Raw genomic sequence first — 18,478 nt, 5'->3', positions numbered from 1 at the left:
GAGATAAATATATATTAAATTTCCTTAAACTGTCTTTGATACACCTCAAATTTTGTATCCCTTTTTCTAACCTCAATAAATACTAGGGGCAAGGAAAAAATGACAATGAAAGTAAAAGGTAGCAGATGGAGTAACAAAACATGGAATGCCAATATTATTTCTTCCTTCTGGCCTGAAATGGTTGGATTAAAATTATTTATTTCAGTAGGGAAAATGAAGATAGTAGAGACATAAAACACAGATCGTTTTTCTACATCAGTGTGCTTAGTTAACATTTCCCAAGCTTCTCATAGCCCAGGGTTCTCAATCTAAGCTCCAACAATAAAACCTAATCATTAATAATACTTTGCTTTTTCTGATCTTGGCCCTGAAGGATGGAATAAAAGAAGGAAGATGATAGTCACTCCTAGTGTCTCCTTTTTTCCTTACCCCCTTCCACCTCAGCAATTCTAGTGTCATATATGTTCTCAGGACTGTCTCAATTTTGTTCACCACTTGAGGAAACTTTTTTCCTTGAGACAACTTTTGCTCACTTCTTAATCTTGCTCTAGTGACTTAAAAAACTACAAAACGCATAGTCAATGTCTGAATTTTCCTCTTACTAATTTATGTGCAATTTTCCCTTCCACCAACAGTTGTATGTGTTTCCAAGGCAAAATATGCTTTAGGTTTTAAGCACTGTTACAAGACATTGCTTATGATAGGACTATGAGATGTTCAGTTAATACTATGCAGTTATTGAAGTGAACACTAGATGTCAGATTTTAGTTCTAGATTATTTCCCAATAGAGGGAGCACTTGAATTGTTTCTAAACATTTCAGTAGAATTTTTCCTCATTTTGAACTATTTCCTTTCAGCAGATTCCTATAAGCTTAACTACCACATCAAATGATATTAACATCTTTAAATCTCAACATATAATGTGTAACATTTGTTTCAGGTGATTGTGCCAACCTATCCCATTTGACCTCATTTTCCCAGAGCTGAGTAGTTCTTTTTTCTTTCTTTCTTTTTTTTTTTTTTTTTGTTGTTTTTTTTGTTGTTGTTGTTTTGTTTCTTTTTTAAGGCGGAATCTCGCTCTGTCGCCGGGCTGGAGTGCAGTGGTGTAATCTTGGCTCACTGAAATCTCCACCTCTCAGGTTCAAGGGATTCTCCTGCTTCAGCCTCCCAAGTAGCTGGGGTTACAGGCATGCACCACCACACCCAGCTGATTTTTGTAGTTTTAGTAAAGACAGAGTTTCACCATGTTGGCAAGGATGGTCTCGAATTCCTGACCTCTTGATCCACCCACCTCGGCCTCCCAAAGTTCTGGGATTGCAGGCGTGAGCCACCATACCTGGCCAAGTAGTTGTTTTACATTGTAAGTGATAGATAACAAGATCTTGCTAATTTGATTGGGAGGGGAGCCCTTATGTTTATTGGAATTTATGGGTCTTCGATTTTTAGAGAGATTATTGTCATCATTTTTAATACTCTTTTGCAATGATATAAATTATTTTTGTATGCTTGCTAGATTCTTGCTGTATTTTTAAACCATTAACTACAAGAGACTGTTTACCTATTGAGAATATAAGGCCCTTTGTTATTTGCTGCAAAAATTTCAGACTTTTATTCATGTAATAGACTAACATTCATGTAATAGAATATTAGATATGCTTTTAAATCTTCTAAATATTTGGCATTTCTATTCTATCAATCTTTTACTTTTATTTTTGCATTGCTTTTATTTAAAATGGAAAAAGCTATTTTAAAATGTCATGAAATAAATCTTTATTACAAAAATTGAAATTGAACACTATATAACTATATACATAAAAAGTATACAGTGAGTTTTTAGTCTCTCATCTCTCATGCCTGCTTCTTTCCAAGAATAACAATTATTAATAGTTTGTGTATCCATCTAGAATTCTCTCTATATGTGTGTTTGTGTGTGCATATTACATAATAAAAGGACATAAATATACTTTGTCACTTATAAAGTGGAATCACATCATATATTGCTTTGCAACTTAGTTTTCAACTCAACAATCTAGCTTGAGTATCTTTTCATGTTAGTTTATACAGATTTTTCTTATTTTATTTTAGATTCAGGAGCTACATATGCTTGTTTGTTACACGGGTACATTGCACGGGGAGGATTGAGCTTCCAATGTACCCAATACCCAAATAGTGAACATTTTATCTGATAGGTCGATTCTCAACATTATCCCTCCTCACATTCTCCCCACTTTTGGATCCCCATATCGATTTTTCTTTCTTTTCCTTTTTTTTTTTTCTTTTTTGAGACAGAGTCTCGCCTTGGCACTAGGCAGGAGTGCAGTGGCACAATCTCAGCTCACTGCAACCTCCGCCTCCCGGATTCTTCTACCTCAGCCTCCTGAGTAGCAGGTATTATCAGGCATGTGCCACCATGCCTGGCTAATTTTGTATTTTTAGTAGAGACGGGGTTTCACCATGTTGGCCAGGATGGTCTCGAACTCTTGAGCTCATGATCTGCCCACCTTGGCCTCCCAAAGTGCTGGGATTACAGGCATGAGCCATTGCCCCCAGCCTCTTTCTTTTTTAATGACTATGCTAAAAAATGTATTCCACTCAAGATTCAGTGACTTAAGTCTTGTTCTAAAAATCTAATTGTTTGATTTTTAAATTTTCATTATTATATGTAAAATTTAGTGGTTTGAAGTTTTGTGTTTAATTAAATACATAAGAAATATATTTTGGTTTGTGATGTGAACTGGTCTAATTTTATTTATTAAGAAGTTTTCCAAACAGGATTTATAAATAAGAGACACAAGGCTTTTTAATAACAATGACTTAAGTATTAGCATATGTATTCAAGTCACAAATGAGTTCATCATAATTAGTTCTTACCTATTTATTAAAAGATATCCAAGGTCTTATACTGAAGTGGTTCTACTTTGCCTTACTTGCCAGTTTTATTGGTAAAAGTAGAAAAAAAGATGTTTCTTTTAAAGTGTTCCGTTATTTGTGGAAAGATCTTCTTTTGAATAAGACACTCAACATTTATTATGTTTATCTTTATTATATGTCAGTTGAGGAAAATACTGTTTTTTTTTTTAATTTTTGGCTTTCTGGGACTAGATAAGTTTATTCTAGAGTTCATATGTAAAATAAATAGGTAAGAGTAGCAATACAAGGTCTGAAACAGCAGCATAAAAGAATAGGCTAACCTCACCAATATTAAAATACACTTTAAAGCTTCTATAATTTTAAACAATGCAGAATGGTACATGATTATGCAGAACAGTAAGACAGAAAAAAAGTTTGGAAATAGCAACAAATAGGAAAGTTTAGAGAAAGATAAAAGTGTAATCTCAAATCACTTGGGTAAAAATGCAATTTTAAATAAATGATAATGAGACAACTGTATGGTAATTTGAAAAAAGTAAAATAAAATTGGATTCATAATTCACACCCTATACCACAATGAATTCCAAATTAATCCAAGCTATAAAAAAATTTAAAAGCCAGGCAAGGTGGCTCATACCTGCAATCCCAGCATTTTGAGAAACTGAGGCAGGAGGATTGCTTAAGCTCAGGAGTTCAAGACCAGCCTGGGCCGCATAATTAGACTCTAGCCTCTACAAAAAAAAAAAAAATGTTTTAAAAAATTAGCCAGGCATGGTGGTGTGTGCCTGTACTGTAGTCCTAGCTACTTGGGGGGCTGAGTCAGGAACATTGCTTGAGTCTGGAAGGGAAAGGCTGCAGTGAGCAGTGATTGTGCCACTGCACTCCAGCCTGGGCAACAGAGCAAGACCTTGTCTAAAATAAAAATAAGTAAATAAATACTTTTAAAAAGAAGTCACACATTTACTAGAAGAAAACATGGGTTCGTTTTATTATAACCTAGATATGAGGTTATATTATCTAGGTTATAACAAAAACTATAAACCAAAAAACAATTCAGAAGCAATAAAAGAAAAAAAATTAAGCTCAGTACAATGAGTATAGATGTATGGTGCATGTATGTAATTGTTTAATTGCAAAACAGCATAGCTACAGCCATAATGCAAATGACAAACTAAGAGAAACAATTTGCATCTTATGTCAGAGATAACGGGCTATTTTCTACAACATGTAAACAGTCCCAAAAATTGAGAGGTGAAAAATATTTAAAACCAAACAGAAAAATGGGCAAGTGACATGGTTAAGTCACAGAAAAATATAAACGAAGTGGCTGCTAAACATAGGAAAAGATGCTTAAAATCACTCAACAGAAAAATGCTATTTAAACTATAATGAGATACCATCTCCAATCTATCAGATGGCCACAGTCAAAAATCTTGAAAATTAAATATTGATGAATTGTGGAAAATTGGCCTATACATACATTGGTACTGAGCACATAAAGTATTACATTTCCAGTGAGGGGAATTTAGTAATATCTAATAAAGTACATATGCATTTACTCAAGCAATTCAATACTCAAGCAATTCAACCTCTAGGAATTTACCCTGCGATTTCCCCTATGAGTATAAAACAAATGTTTGCACAAAGTAATTCACGCTGATGTACTATTTGTAATTGCAACTTTTGGAAACAACCTAAATTCCCATGGTTAATAATCTAGTTGAATAGATTATGATACATCCACACAATGGAGCACATTCTTCATGACATTTTTAAGTAAGAAAAAATATAGCTAGGTGCACAAGAACAAAAAACCTGTATATCAACATAGATCTCTACTTATTTTGCAAATAGCAACTCAAAAAATTTAAATCAGAAACATTCAACAAAAAAATGACCTATAAATAGTGGAGACTGGACTAAGGACACACTCCCTTGAATATATCCCTTTTACATAGTTTTGAACAGTGTATAAACCTGTGATTAAAAATAACATCAGGCCAGGTGCAGTGGCTCATGCCTGCAATCCTAGCACTTTAGGAGGCCAAGGCAGAATGATTGCTTGAGCCCAGGAATTTGAGACCGGCCTGGGCAACATAGTGGGACTCTGTCTCTACAAAAAATTAAAACAGAAAAACAAAAATAAGAATGACATATACTCCCTAGTTGTATCCACTGAAAAAACCTACAACTACCCCTGGGAAACAGTGACCATTCCTGGTATCCAGATCTTTGTTTCTAATACATGTTAGGAATAAGACTTTTGATAAAAAGTCTACTTCTAGGTCCCTGGCAGGGAAAGATTATCTTGGGCAAGAAAGTAACAAAGTGGAGGCCGGGGCACAGTGGCTCACGCCTGTAATCCCAACACTTTGGGAGGCTGAGGCGGGTGGATCACCTGAGGTCATGAGTTTGAGGCCAGACAGGCCAACATGGGGAAACTCCGTCTCTACTAAAAACACAAAAATTAGTTGGACATGGTGGCACACATGTGTAATCCCAGCTATTCAGGAGGCTGAGGCAGGAGAATCACTTGAACCCACGAGGCAGAGTTTGCAGTGAGCTGTGATGGCATCACCGCACTCCAGCCTGGGTGACAGAGGGAGATTGTGTCCCAAAAAAAAAGAAAGTAAGTAATGAAGTGTGCAGACTAAATGTGATCTTGTCAAAAGGAAACAAAACTGGTGTAACAGAACTCTAACTTGCCAAATTTGGTATAATTTGAGCATCAAAAATAACAATAATGGTAATGAATAACAGATTGATTTAAAAAAAATACTTGAGTCCACAATGATACCAAAACAGGGGTAGGATAGGTAGCAAGCAAAAAAAAAGCTTCTTCTTTTCTTTTATAATTTAGAGACAAGTTTTTGCTGTATTGCTGAGACTGGAGTGCAGGGATACAATCACAGTTCATGGCAGCCTCAACCTCCCAGGCTCAAGTGATCCTCCCATCTGAGTCTCCAAAGTAGCTGACAGTACAGGCACTTCCACTACTCCCTGGCTAACTTTTGTATTTTTAGTGGAGATGGTGATTCTCCATGTTGCCCAGTCCGGTCACAAACTCCTAGGCTCAAGCGATCTGCTCACCTTGGCCTTTCAAAGGGCTGGGATTATAGGCGTGAGCCACAGCACCTGGCCCAACAGCTCTTCTTTATAGAAGAATATCTACTAAGAAATGAAGAAGAAATGATAAAATTAGAAAATTTCCATTTCATGGCCGGGCGCGGTGGCTCAAGCCTGTAATCCCAGCACTTTGGGAGGCCGAGACGGGCGGATCACGAGGTCAGGAGATCGAGACCATCCTGGCTAACACGGTGAAACCCCGTCTCTACTAAAAATACAAAAAACTAGCCGGGCGAGGTGGCGGGCGCCTGTAGTCCCAGCTACTCCGGAGGCTGAGGCAGGAGAATGGCGTAAACCCATTAGGCGGAGCTTGCAGTGAGCTGAGATCCGGCCACTGCACTCCAGCCCGGGCTACAGAGCAAGACTCCATCTCAAAAAAAAAAAAAAAAAAAAAAAAAAAAAAGAAAATTTCCATTTCAAAGAACTGTTTAATAACTGATTCAGGAAAGGATTATCAATGGATGGTTAAGTCAGTGCGTGAGAGGCTGTTGGGAAACAGGGTAACGTAGTGTCGAACTCTAATCTCACAGGTTATTTATTAATTGCAAAGGGTAAAATGTACCTTTACAATGGGATATCTAGTAATTATCATCTTGAACAAGTAATCAAAATTAGCATTAGTAATGGTGGAACAACCTAATACCGTGTGTCTTCTGATACGATGCAATGAGAAGTGCCATATGTTGCCTATGTAGAATTCTTGTCTAAAGTGTTTAAGCAGAATCTAATCAGAAAAATCCAAAAGGTGGAACATTCCATTAGACAATTGTCCTGAACTCATAAAAAAAAGTCAATGTCATAAAAAATTGAATGCTTCCTTCATCCTAGATTATAAGGAACTAAGGATTCTTAACCAACTGTAATTTATAAACCTTCAGGAGACTAAAATCTAAAATACCCTTTTTGGGTACCACTGGAAAAAATTAAATATGGACTCTATATTAAATGATATTATTGGGTTAACGTTAACTTTCTTAGGTATAACACAGTCGTGGTTACATAGAAATTTATTTGTTTAATTCATCCTTGAGTATTTAATGGTAAACATGGCATGTGTAATAATTTCAAATTGTTCTTAGTGAAGGGATGTATACACGGCTGTATGTGTAAGGGAGGGTGGGAGAGGGGGAGAGATGTGAAATAAAATATTTTAACGATAAAATGTTAATAATTAATGAATCCAGATGAAGGTTATAGAACTATTTGTTATAGCATTATTTGAACTACTGTTATGTTTGAGCCAAACTAAAGCTATTGATAAAAAGTAGCAGATTAATATGTACAAAAGACTGAAATAGAAGTCATCACAAATTTAATATAAAATATTATGCTAAAAATGGTATTTTATTTTTAGTTTTCCTTGACTAAGGATTTCTGCTTTATCTCTTCATTAGTAACCCTATGACTACTAATTATTAATAAATGTTGACTTTTTAATGTTTTATTCTATTCAAAAACCTTAAACCCAAACATAAAAGAAAAAGTTTTAGCAGTAGATGATAGAAACCTAAGAAGGAAAAAATGCAGAAGTAGGACAAAGATGAATCACAGAGGAAAGAGGAAGCAGAACTCCAAAGAAAAAAGAAATAGTAAGATAAATATAATAGAAATAAAGAAGAAAGCACCAAATTAATTGGCATCAGGCTGAGTGCTGTGACTCATGCTTATAATCCCAGGCTGAGGTGAGAGGATCACTTGAGACCGGGAATTTGAGACCAGCCTGAGCAACATAGTGAGACCTCATCTCTACAACTAATAATAATAATAATAAGAAGAAGAAATAAACAAAGGTATCAGGCACTGTTCTAGGTGTTAGAGTTATAATGGTTAAACTACAGTGAACAAAAGAAGCAAAAATCCCCACTTACATTCTAGGGAAAAAAAAAAAAGGCATTTACTAAGTGGTAGGCACTATTCTAGGGGCTTTACATATATCTCACTCTATGAGATTTGTACTCTTCTTCACCTACTTTTTCATGTGATGAAACTAAGGCAAAGAGAAGGTAAGTATCCTGCCCAAGATTATGTAATTAGCATGTAGCAGAGGCAGGAATTACATCTAGGGAGTTTGGCTCCACCATTCAGTCTTGAATTCTGCACTACACCACGTTAGGAAGTAAGGAAGGGATTGTACTATGGTTTCAATGTGTCTCCCAGAAAGTATGTGTTGGAAATGTAATTCCCAATACAACAGTGTTGGGAGGTGTGGCCTAAGAAGAGATGATCAGGCCATGAGGGCTCTGCCTTCAGGAATGGATGAATGTTCTTATTTAGGGAGTGGGCTTATTATTAAAGGGCAAGTTTGGTCCCCTGCACTCTCCTTTTTCTTGCCCTTCTACTTTCTCCTGTGGGATGATGCAGCAAGAAGGCCCTTGCCAGATGCTGGCCCCTCAGTCTCAGATTTTCCAGCCTCCAAACCATGAGACAATAGATTTCTATTAATTGTAGATTGCCTAGTCTGTGCTATTCTGTTGTGGCAGCACAAAATGGAAAAATGGATTAAGAAGGATTACATAAAGTCAAAAAAAAAAAAATGGAGGAGGAGGGAAGAGTGAGAAATTACAGAGAAAGAGTAAAAAAGATGTAAATCACAGCCAGAGGAAAAGATTGCTATTAGTATTTAACTGAGAGAGGGCTAATTCCATGGTTTTCTTAATAAAATTATAGTACAGAAAATAAGAAAATAGCTGTATGTAGTGGCTCATGCCTGCAATCCCAAAACTTTGGGAGGCTGTGGTAGGAGGATTGCTTGAGGCCAGGAGTTTGAGACCAGCCTGGACAATATAGAAACACTTTATCACACAAAAAACTACCTGAGTGTCATGGCTCACACCTGTATTCCCAGATACACAGGAGGCTGAGGCAGGAACACTTGAGCCTGCGAGGCCAAGGCTGTAGTGAGCTATGACAGTGCCACTGCACTGCAGCCTGGGCAACAGAGTGAGATCCTATCTTTTTTTTTTTTTAATAAAAAGGGGGACCGGGCAAGGTGGCTCACACTTGTAATCCTAGCACTTTGGGAGGCCAAGGTGGGCGGAACACAAGGTCAAGAGATCAAGACTATCCTGGCCAACATGGTGAAATCCCATCTCTACTAAAAATACAAAAGTTATCTGGGCGTGGTGGTGTGTGCCTGTAGTCCCAACTACTCAGGAGGCTGAGAGAGGAGAACTGCTTGAACCCGGGAGGCAGAGGTTGCAGTGAGCCAAGATCATGCCATTGCACTCCAGCCTGATGACAGGGAGAGACTCTGTCTGAAGAAAAAAAAAAAAAAAGGGAAAGGAAAGAAAAGAAAAGAGGCAAATAATATAAGTTTGTCCTTAACAAAGAGGTTGAGAAAGAAGGAAGAGTAAAGGTAAGGAGCAGAATTGACTAATGACCAACTCAATGACCACAACTCAGCCTGCCTTGCCATTTTTCCCAAGCCTTGCCCTTGAGGGGTGAATTATGAAGTATATATAAGATAATGAAGGATTATTACTAACAGTTTCTTTGACTTCATGGACATTCCAGATCAACTTGTTTGCAAACTTGCCAAACAACAGTATTTTCCACCCACCCACTCTTTGCTTTGTTGATATAATATAGCACATTTGTATGTCTTCACATGGAGCTAAACATTTGGAAAATGAAGTCTCTGTGGATATAATATATTATTCAAGATTCCTCCAGTTGTTAACCTAATTTGATCTTGTACATTGATTATGTAATAATATAATTGGAGGAAAAATTGCCTTGATCTTTTAAAAATGTTTAAACTATTATCTAATCTAGATTCCATATTAAGACTGTGACCTGTTTTTAGAACTATAATGAGTGATTGTTTTATTTGAAATACGTAATATTAACTGATATTGAGTCAAAGATTAAATTCTGTCTATTGGAGAGGTAAATTTTTGTTTGTGCTCAAGATGGATATGGGCTAAAGAACACTGGTTCTTTATTATCATCATTAAATGCTGACTCAATTAATGGTGATGCAATTTCCTGTTCAGTAATTTGCTTATTCAAACTCAATCAGAGAGCCTCATCTTAAATATTAACCTCTGGCAGGAGACAATGATGATGAATATACTTTAAAACTTTGGATAATGCAGGCAGCTGACACGGAATTACACTTCTAAAATCCCATTAAAGCAGCAACTAATCAGAGTGCTACATGAGTCATCCTTTGCAGTTATCTAACTAACCTCATATTCTTTGTCTTTTAACTCGCAATTTCAAAATGTCTTGCCAACATCATTTAGGAGTTGCCACATCTCTATGGAATGAAAGTGCTTTTGAGAGAGAAAAAGAGAGAGAGAGAGAGAAAGTCTCAGGGCTGCATGCTAGGTAAACCTAAGCCTCTTTTATCTTTTCCCAGGAAAAAAGAAAGATATTAGTCACTCAAAATTTAAGCTGAAGAAACCTTTTTAAAACAATTACTTCACTTCCCATTTAATCTCAGACCACTGGAGATACTTACAGCATTGTCACTCTCCCTCTTTTCCTTTTTCCCCATAAATTTATAACTTCCAGCATTTACTCTTCTATCCAAACATTACAAGTCTGATTCTCATTATCTAGCTTAAGTCCTTGACTTCTACATCTTTCCCTGAGGACCTCATCAAAAACTATGCTTTGAGTCCACAATTCTAAAGAACAATGAACTTTAAAAATTAAATTAAAAATTTTTTTTACAGGTTTTATAGTTTACAAAGAGTTATCAGAAGAATTGTTTCATCTGAACTCCATAATAACACTGGGAAAAAAGCAAGGCTGGTATTCTTTATACCTCAAAGATGAGAACACAGGGAGACTTGCCAAGGTAACATGACCTGTACAAGTCTCCTGACTCAGTCCTGAAAAAACAGCCAGGTGTTTTCTTTGCATAGTCTGTGTTATCCAGGTCATGAAAACCTTAGTTACAAGAGGAAATATGATTAAACTTTCACTTTAAAGGCTTGCTGTTTTTAACGTCTGTCCATAATCAGGTTGAATTTTATTTATATGGAGTAATCTCACTCTATCCTCAAACCTGTGCTTTGTGTTCATTTAGGCTGTTTGTTTGTTCTTTTTATTAATATTCATTCACCTTCAATCATCTATAATAATTGTTTAGGGAAGGATTATGAAGTTCTTTTATGCTGTGTCTAAAAGTTTGACTCTATTTTTGTAGCTTCAGGGATTGGAGAAGAAGGGAAAAAGTATTTTAAGGCCAGGTGTGGTGGCTCACGCCTGTAATCCCAGCACTTTGGGAGGCCGAGGCAGGTGGATCTCCTGAGGTCAGGAGTTAGAGATCAGCCTGGACAACATGGTGAAATCCCATCTTTGCTAAAAATACAAAAATTAGCCAGGCGTGGCAGTGCATGCCTGTAATCCCAGCTACTCAGGAGGCTGGGGCAGGAGAATCGCTTGACCCTGGGAGGTGGAGGTTGCAGTGAGCTGAAATCATGTCACTGCACTCCAGCCTGGGTGATGGAGTAAGACTCCATCTCAAAAATAAATAAATAAAAAAGTAATTTTTAAGAGGGATCTACAACACTTGGCTTAGTATTAGATATATGGGATAGAGATAACCTCTGGGGGAAGAGGTAGATCATAGAATTTCCATTTATGTCATTTTTGAGAATAAGGAATGCAGAAAGAGAAGACAAATTTAAGAGAAGTAATGATAAATTCAATTTTAGACATTTTGGATTTAGAGTGACTGCAGAACCCTCAGAAGAGAGTCACGTAGAAAACTCAACGGAACATTTTTCACTATATTAGACTATGATAAGAAACAATCCCAAAATTCCATTGGTTTTCAATAACAAACGTTTACTTCATGCTCAAAATACATATCAGCTGCCACAGCTTCATTGAATTCTACTCAGCTCTGTTCTGTGTGTTGTCTTCATTCTGGGATTATGTCCAAGATAGCAGCCGTGATATGGGGCATTCCCAGAGCCAGCCTTGCAATGACTCTTTAAACTTCTGCTCAGATGCATCCAATGTCATTCTGCTTACATCTTGTAAGCTGCAGCGAGTCTCATGACCAATGTCAACATCCATGGAATGGGCAAGCGTATTTCCATAGAGGAAGCATTGCAAATCACATAAAAAACAAGCTCGTAAGTATGTTCCTCTTTCAGGAAGAGGAAGTAAATAATTTGAGACAATAATATAATCTACCACAAGTCTAGTCTAGAAGTAAGTGGCATGGTCTAGAATAGAGATATAAATTGGAGAATCATCAGTGTACAGGTTGTAGTTGAAGCCACGGAGATAGTTAAAAAATCATAGCGAGTATTTTAGATTTATGATACAAGAAATATCAAGAATAAAATTGCTCTGTTCATATGCCTCCATTGCATCATAGCCTACAATGCTGCTTTGTTCAGAATACCCTATTTTTCACTTCCATATCCAAATTCTACTTCTAATACATTGTACAGATTTGTTGTTCAGCTGAATGCTTTTCCATTATAGAAGTCAAAGAGGTCCCCAAAGTTTTTTTTTACTATATCTTTTCTTTTATTGTCCTGTATTATCAAAGGGTAAGTAGGTGGTATAAACTCAGCCAAGTGGATACCTTTGAGTGGGATTTTGTTTCCTAAATGCCTCAAGGAAAAGTGAGAGAGTTCAAGTTTATTGATTGGGCATGGTGGTTGATGCCTGTAATCGCAGCACTTTGGGAGGCTGAGGCAGGTAGATCACTTGGGCCTAGGAGTTTGAGACCATCCTGGCCAACATGGCAAATCTCTGTCTACAAGAAATACAAAAATTAGCTGGGCAAGGTGGTGTGCACTTTAGACACAGATACTAGGGAGACTGAGGTGGGAGGACTGCTTGAGCTGGGGCGGTCGAGGCTGCAGTGAGCCATGATAGTGCCACTGTACTCCAGTCTGGACAACAGAGTAAAACCTTGTCTTAAAAAAAAAAAAAATTTATTCAGGCTAGTGATGGAATCTGCCATGAGATTTCTCCTGTAATATCATCTGCAACAGCTTTCCTTTTTCCCTGTTTTAAAGTCCGATACATCTGCTTCCCCAACAAATCTGTGAGCTACTAATATCCTTATGATAAAGTCTATTTTCCTTAACTGAATTAGAGTTGGTATATTAGCTCAGGCTGCTCCATAATAAAATACCATAGATTGCATGGCTTAAACAGCAGAAATTTATCTTCTCACAGTTTTGGAGGCTGGAAGTCTGAGAGCAAAGGGTCAGCATGGTTGGGGATTTTCTTCCTTGAGAACAATCTCTCTTCCCCTTCTTCTAAGGTCACAGTCCTCTGGGATTAAAGTCACTACTCTTATTACCTCATTTAACCTTATTATCACATTAAAAACCCTAGCTCCTGATACATTCACATTGAGGGGCAGAGTTTCAACCTAGGAACTTTGGAGGGATACCATTCAGTACATAGCCGTTGGTTTCTGTAGCTTCCAACTAAAGTATCCAAACCAGTACAGACAGAATTTCTTCGTTTCCACGAAGCCTGTCTCAACTACTCTAGCTCTCACCACTTTCTTTCCTTTACTAAATTTCATTACTCTAAATTCCCTTTAGTAAATGGTGATCCCAAATATACATGTTATTCTTAATTTTTCCTTATTTAATAACCTTAAAGGTAATCTAATTTGGTGGTTGTCAAACTTTGTGGCGTATTCGAATCATCTGAGCGGATTTTTTAAATGCCAGTGATCTAAGGTCCACTCCACGCCAATGACATCCCAACCTCTCAGAGGGAGCCAAATAACATTTTTGTTTACAAATATTCCCCTAGGTGATTTCAGTGCACAGCCAAATGTGAAAATTACTGAAGTAATTCAATGTTATTTACAAGTTGGAAAATTTGGCTGTTTTATGTCTATTAGTTTTGTTCCCCCAACCTGATTATAAACTCTAGTTACAGAAATTTTTGCATTTACTTAACAAAAATAATGTAGTTATATAGGATGGATGCATATCGAGCAACCAATTAATAATCTTCTTTATGCAAAGAAGCTTTATTATCCTTTTTTTTTTTTTTTTTTTTTGAGATGGAGTCTCACTTTGTTGCCAAGGCTGGAGTGCAATGGTGTGATCTCGGCTTACTGCAACCTCCGCCTCCCAGGTTCAAGTGATTCTCGTGCCTCAGCCTCCCAAGTAGCTGGGACTCCAGGTGTGCACCACCACACCTGGCTAACTTTTTGTATTTTTTAGCAGAGATGCGGTTTCATGATGTTGGACAAGTTGATCTCCAACTCCTGCCCTCAAGTGATCTGCCCACCTCAGCCTCCCAAACTGTTGGGATTACAGGCATGAGCCATCACACCTGGCTGTGCAATGGTCCTTAATCTTAGTTACACACTGATCATTTCAGATGGGGTGGTGTAAAAAATGGTCTTGCCTGCAGCCCCTCATTCAGTCTGATCGAATAGTATCAGGTGAGGCCTGAACTTCATGTACAACCATAGTTGAGAACCACCACTAATCTTTTTCTTGATGAAATTTTTATGGGAGTGAGCACAACCTGTCATAACATGGCAGGCTCATCTATCTCTAAACATGAAAAATATTATCTGAATATATTTATTTATCGACTGACCTAATAAGAGTAAGTGGGCCTAAGAGTCTTTGCTGAAAGACTCTTGTCTGAATTGTGAATTCTGTTGCCAAAAGCACTAATGGACAACCCATCTGCCAATATTGTATAGATTCTCATAGAATGTCACATTAACTCTACAACCAGATACAGAAACAAAAACTGTAGCTAATATGCTCAAATAGAAGAGTTCTTCTTGGTCCTTCTACTTTCCACAACTCTGTCTTTCCCATTTAAAAGTAAAATCATATTAATGTATTGTTTTATTTGATTGATATATTTATTCAATTGATGCACTGCTGCATTTCTTAATCAGCCACTTCAAGCTGATTGTAACCAAGTAACTACAAATCCATTCCTGCTCCAATTTGTCCCCCTCACTTTCTACCCACAATGTTTGTGCCTACTTCATTTGGGAATACAACATTATATGCTTTCTAAATTGACAAGTTTTAAATTTTAGTAAACAAAGACCAGCAGAAACACTCGTGTACTAAAGAAAAATAAGTTAGGTTTATTTTTCTTGCTTCAGCGGTTAAGAATGCACCCTTGAGTAATTACGGGATAATTCACTAAGTGGATTTGGGAGGGGCTTTGTATAGGATTTGGACTAGAGATGATAGTCCTAAATAAGATTTAACGAAACAGGAGCCAGTGCTGCATTAGATGTTGTCAAGAACTGGGATCAACTCCATGATGGGGTACCTTGGTGACTTTTATCCAGGAAAGGAGAGGATTAAAGTAGATGTAGACCAGAAGTATCATTAGTAAAGGATTGATAGTCATTTCTGTTAGCTGTAAGAGGGGGATGTTTAATCTTCTTTACAGTTTTTAGTGTCCTTGTCTGTCTTGTTACAAACATGGTCACAGACTGGCTTTATATAAACGATGCTTCTATTCTGAGTTTTCATAATGTTCAGTTGGGATTACCATGGCCTGGCTACCTGAAGGGCCACTTTTTGCTTTCTCAGAAGTTAAAAACGGTTCAATAGATGAGTTTTTCAACTCAAGAATGTTGTATCTGACAGGGGAAAAAAAGCTATGAAATATTGCTACAGGTGTAAATTAAAGGCAGAGGTCTGCAAGTGAAGAGTAAACCTTCGAAAGGCAGAATTGTTCAAATAACTTATGAGAGTGTCATAAGTATGTAAAATAACTTCTAGTTCTAACAGGCAAAATAAGAGGGACTGCTCTTTGGTTAGGCTGGGTGTGGTGGCTCACACCTGTAATCCCAGCACTTTGGGAGGCCAAGGTGGGTTAGATTGCTCTTTTGGCCCTACCAGGGCAAAGCATGTGCTGATGATCCCCAGTAACTTTACAGACCCCAGGAATATAAATTGCTTTATTACTCATTGGCCTGCACATTTGCAGCTATTATGGGCACATCAGAGACAAAGTAAATGGGTTCACTTTAGCATCCTTTATCAGTCTTTTAGGCACTTTGAGATATTAAAGCACAACAGACACCACTATCCTAGAGGCAAGCTGTCTGTTTTTCTGGTTGATATGCTTTTCAGACTTCACCTTTTTGAAGATTGATTCATTTAGCATTTCCCTTTCATGTTCTTTCATGCATTAATACATAACTTCTTGACATCTAGAAATGCAAATGCAATATGACAAATGAGTCTGCTTCATTCTTCAGCAAATAACTTTTCCTCTTTTCTCATCCCCCACTCTAATACCTCATACAATCCCCAATGGCAAGAAAACTATTTGAAAGCAATAAACATTATGGTTTACATTATATTTCCCTTAAAATACAGACACCTTATTGGAATTCTCCCAATATTCTTCAAGGAAAGAAAATATAGTATTCTTGTTGCCACTCTAAATAAGCAAAAAAGTGTTAGAGTTTATCTATACATGTTTTTGGAAATGCTTCTCACAATGTCCATGAACCACTAGGTTTAGAATTACTGAGGGACTTGCTAAAAATCTGTATCCAAATCTCTATAAGAACAGAATCTTTGTAAGGAGTGTAAGACATTGAGCTGTAGGTAATTTTCATGTATATTAAGGTTAATTTATTATCTCCTAGTTCTGGACAGAAGATTGATATATGTTACTGCATAGATAAGAATAAAAACATTTGGCTGGGTGTGGTGGCTCATGCCTGTAATCCCAGCACTTTGGGAGGCCAAGGTGGGTGGATTATGTGAGGTCAGGAGTTTGAGACTAGCCTGGCCAACATGGTAAAAGTTCATCTCTACAAAAAAGACAAAATTAGCCAGGTGCGGTGGCACATGCCTGTAATCCCAGCTACTCAGGGGGCGGAGGCAGGAGAATTGCTTGAACCTGGGAGGTGGAGGTTGCAGTGAGCTGAGACTGCGCCATTGTAATCCAGCCTGGGCGACAAGAGTGAAACTCTGTCTCAAATAAATAAATAAATAAATAAATAAATAAATAAATAAAACCTTTAAGAGGATAAGCAATTTGGCTTGTTCCTCCAGATGTCTCTATCACCTAGAAGAGTAGCTTATAGTTAGTAATTAGTGGTTATGTAAATGAACAGAAAAGAGCATGAGGTCACAGGCTTAAAATATGAAGGTAATTTAGAGGTCATTATGGAGCAAGCATTTAAATAAGTTAGAATCTTGGCTCCACTGTTTATTGGTTTTAACCTTGGGCACACACTTAACCTCTTTGTGCTTCAAAAATTTCGAAGAGACCAAAGAAACAGTACTACTTTCACAGTTTGTTGTAAAGAATCAATGTGTTTAAATATATAGAGTGCTTAGAACAACTCTTGGCTAAAACACTCAAAAATTTGAGTTAATTTTGATTGAGGAGTAATCAGACCAAGGTCAGGCATGTATATTTTTTGGTTGTTTTTGTTGTTGAAGAGAAAGGGGTCTCAGCATATGGTGCAGGCCAGATTCCAACTCCTAGGCTCAAGGGATCCTCCCATCTCAACCTCAAAAGCAGCTGGGATTACCAGTAGGCGTCACTGTGCCCACTAAGGTCAGGCTTCTAATCAGCCAAATCTGACACAGATTTTCTCACTCCTCCTCCATCACTTTATTTCTTTATATGATTTGGCAGATATCAGAAGTCCTCCCTTTCCAAATATCTCACTATACTGCTTTGTTTTCTACTATGGGCAGAATTTTTCACCATTGCACTCATTTTTCTAAATCAGGCAGGATTTAGATTTCTCTTTCTTTCCTTTTTTTTTTCTTTTTTTTTTTTTTTTTAATTCTTGCTGTAATACCCAGACTAGAGTGCAGTGGTATGATATGATCTTGGCTCACTGCAACCTCTCCCTCTCTGGTTCAAGTGATTCTTGTGCCTCAGCATCCCAAGTAGTTGGGATTACAGGTGTGTACCACCATGCCTGACTAATTTTTGTACTTTTTGTAGAGACGGGGTTTCATGCTTGACTAATTTTTGTACTTTTTGTAGAGACGGGGTTTCACCATGTTGACCAGGCTGGTCTCAAACTCCTGGCATCAAGTGATCCGACGGCCTCAGACTCCCAAAATGCTGGGACTACAGGTGTGAACCACCACACTCAGCCAACAGTGGGTTTTTAATAAAACAAACAGCCAAGGATGAACTGGAAACCACAAACGAGCTCTTTTTCTATGACCTAGCCTCCGCACTTAACCTTAGGCAAAGAGTAGTGTGTCAGGGGGCCTGCCTATGGGTAAATTCTGAAAGCCTCGCCAGAGACACTTACTTTTTTTAACCCCTGTGGTTAAAGAGGACAGGTAGGTGCAGAGGGAATTTTATAAACGACACAAACACAAACAATTTCAAATCCTGAAAAAATTCATTTGGATGTTTGTTTTGCTTCCGTTTTATAGCTTGTTTTAAATCAAAGACTACACCTTCCTGAGACAAGCGTTGATTACACACAAAGTCAAGACTGGCCAGGGCAGTGGCTCAAGCCTGTAATAGCAGAATTTTGGGAGGCCCAGCTGG

This window comes from Macaca nemestrina, chromosome 5 (genome assembly GCF_043159975.1).
Source record: "Macaca nemestrina isolate mMacNem1 chromosome 5, mMacNem.hap1, whole genome shotgun sequence".
Taxonomy (NCBI): Eukaryota; Metazoa; Chordata; class Mammalia; order Primates; family Cercopithecidae; genus Macaca; species Macaca nemestrina.
Note: the sequence above shows the minus strand (reverse complement) of the source record.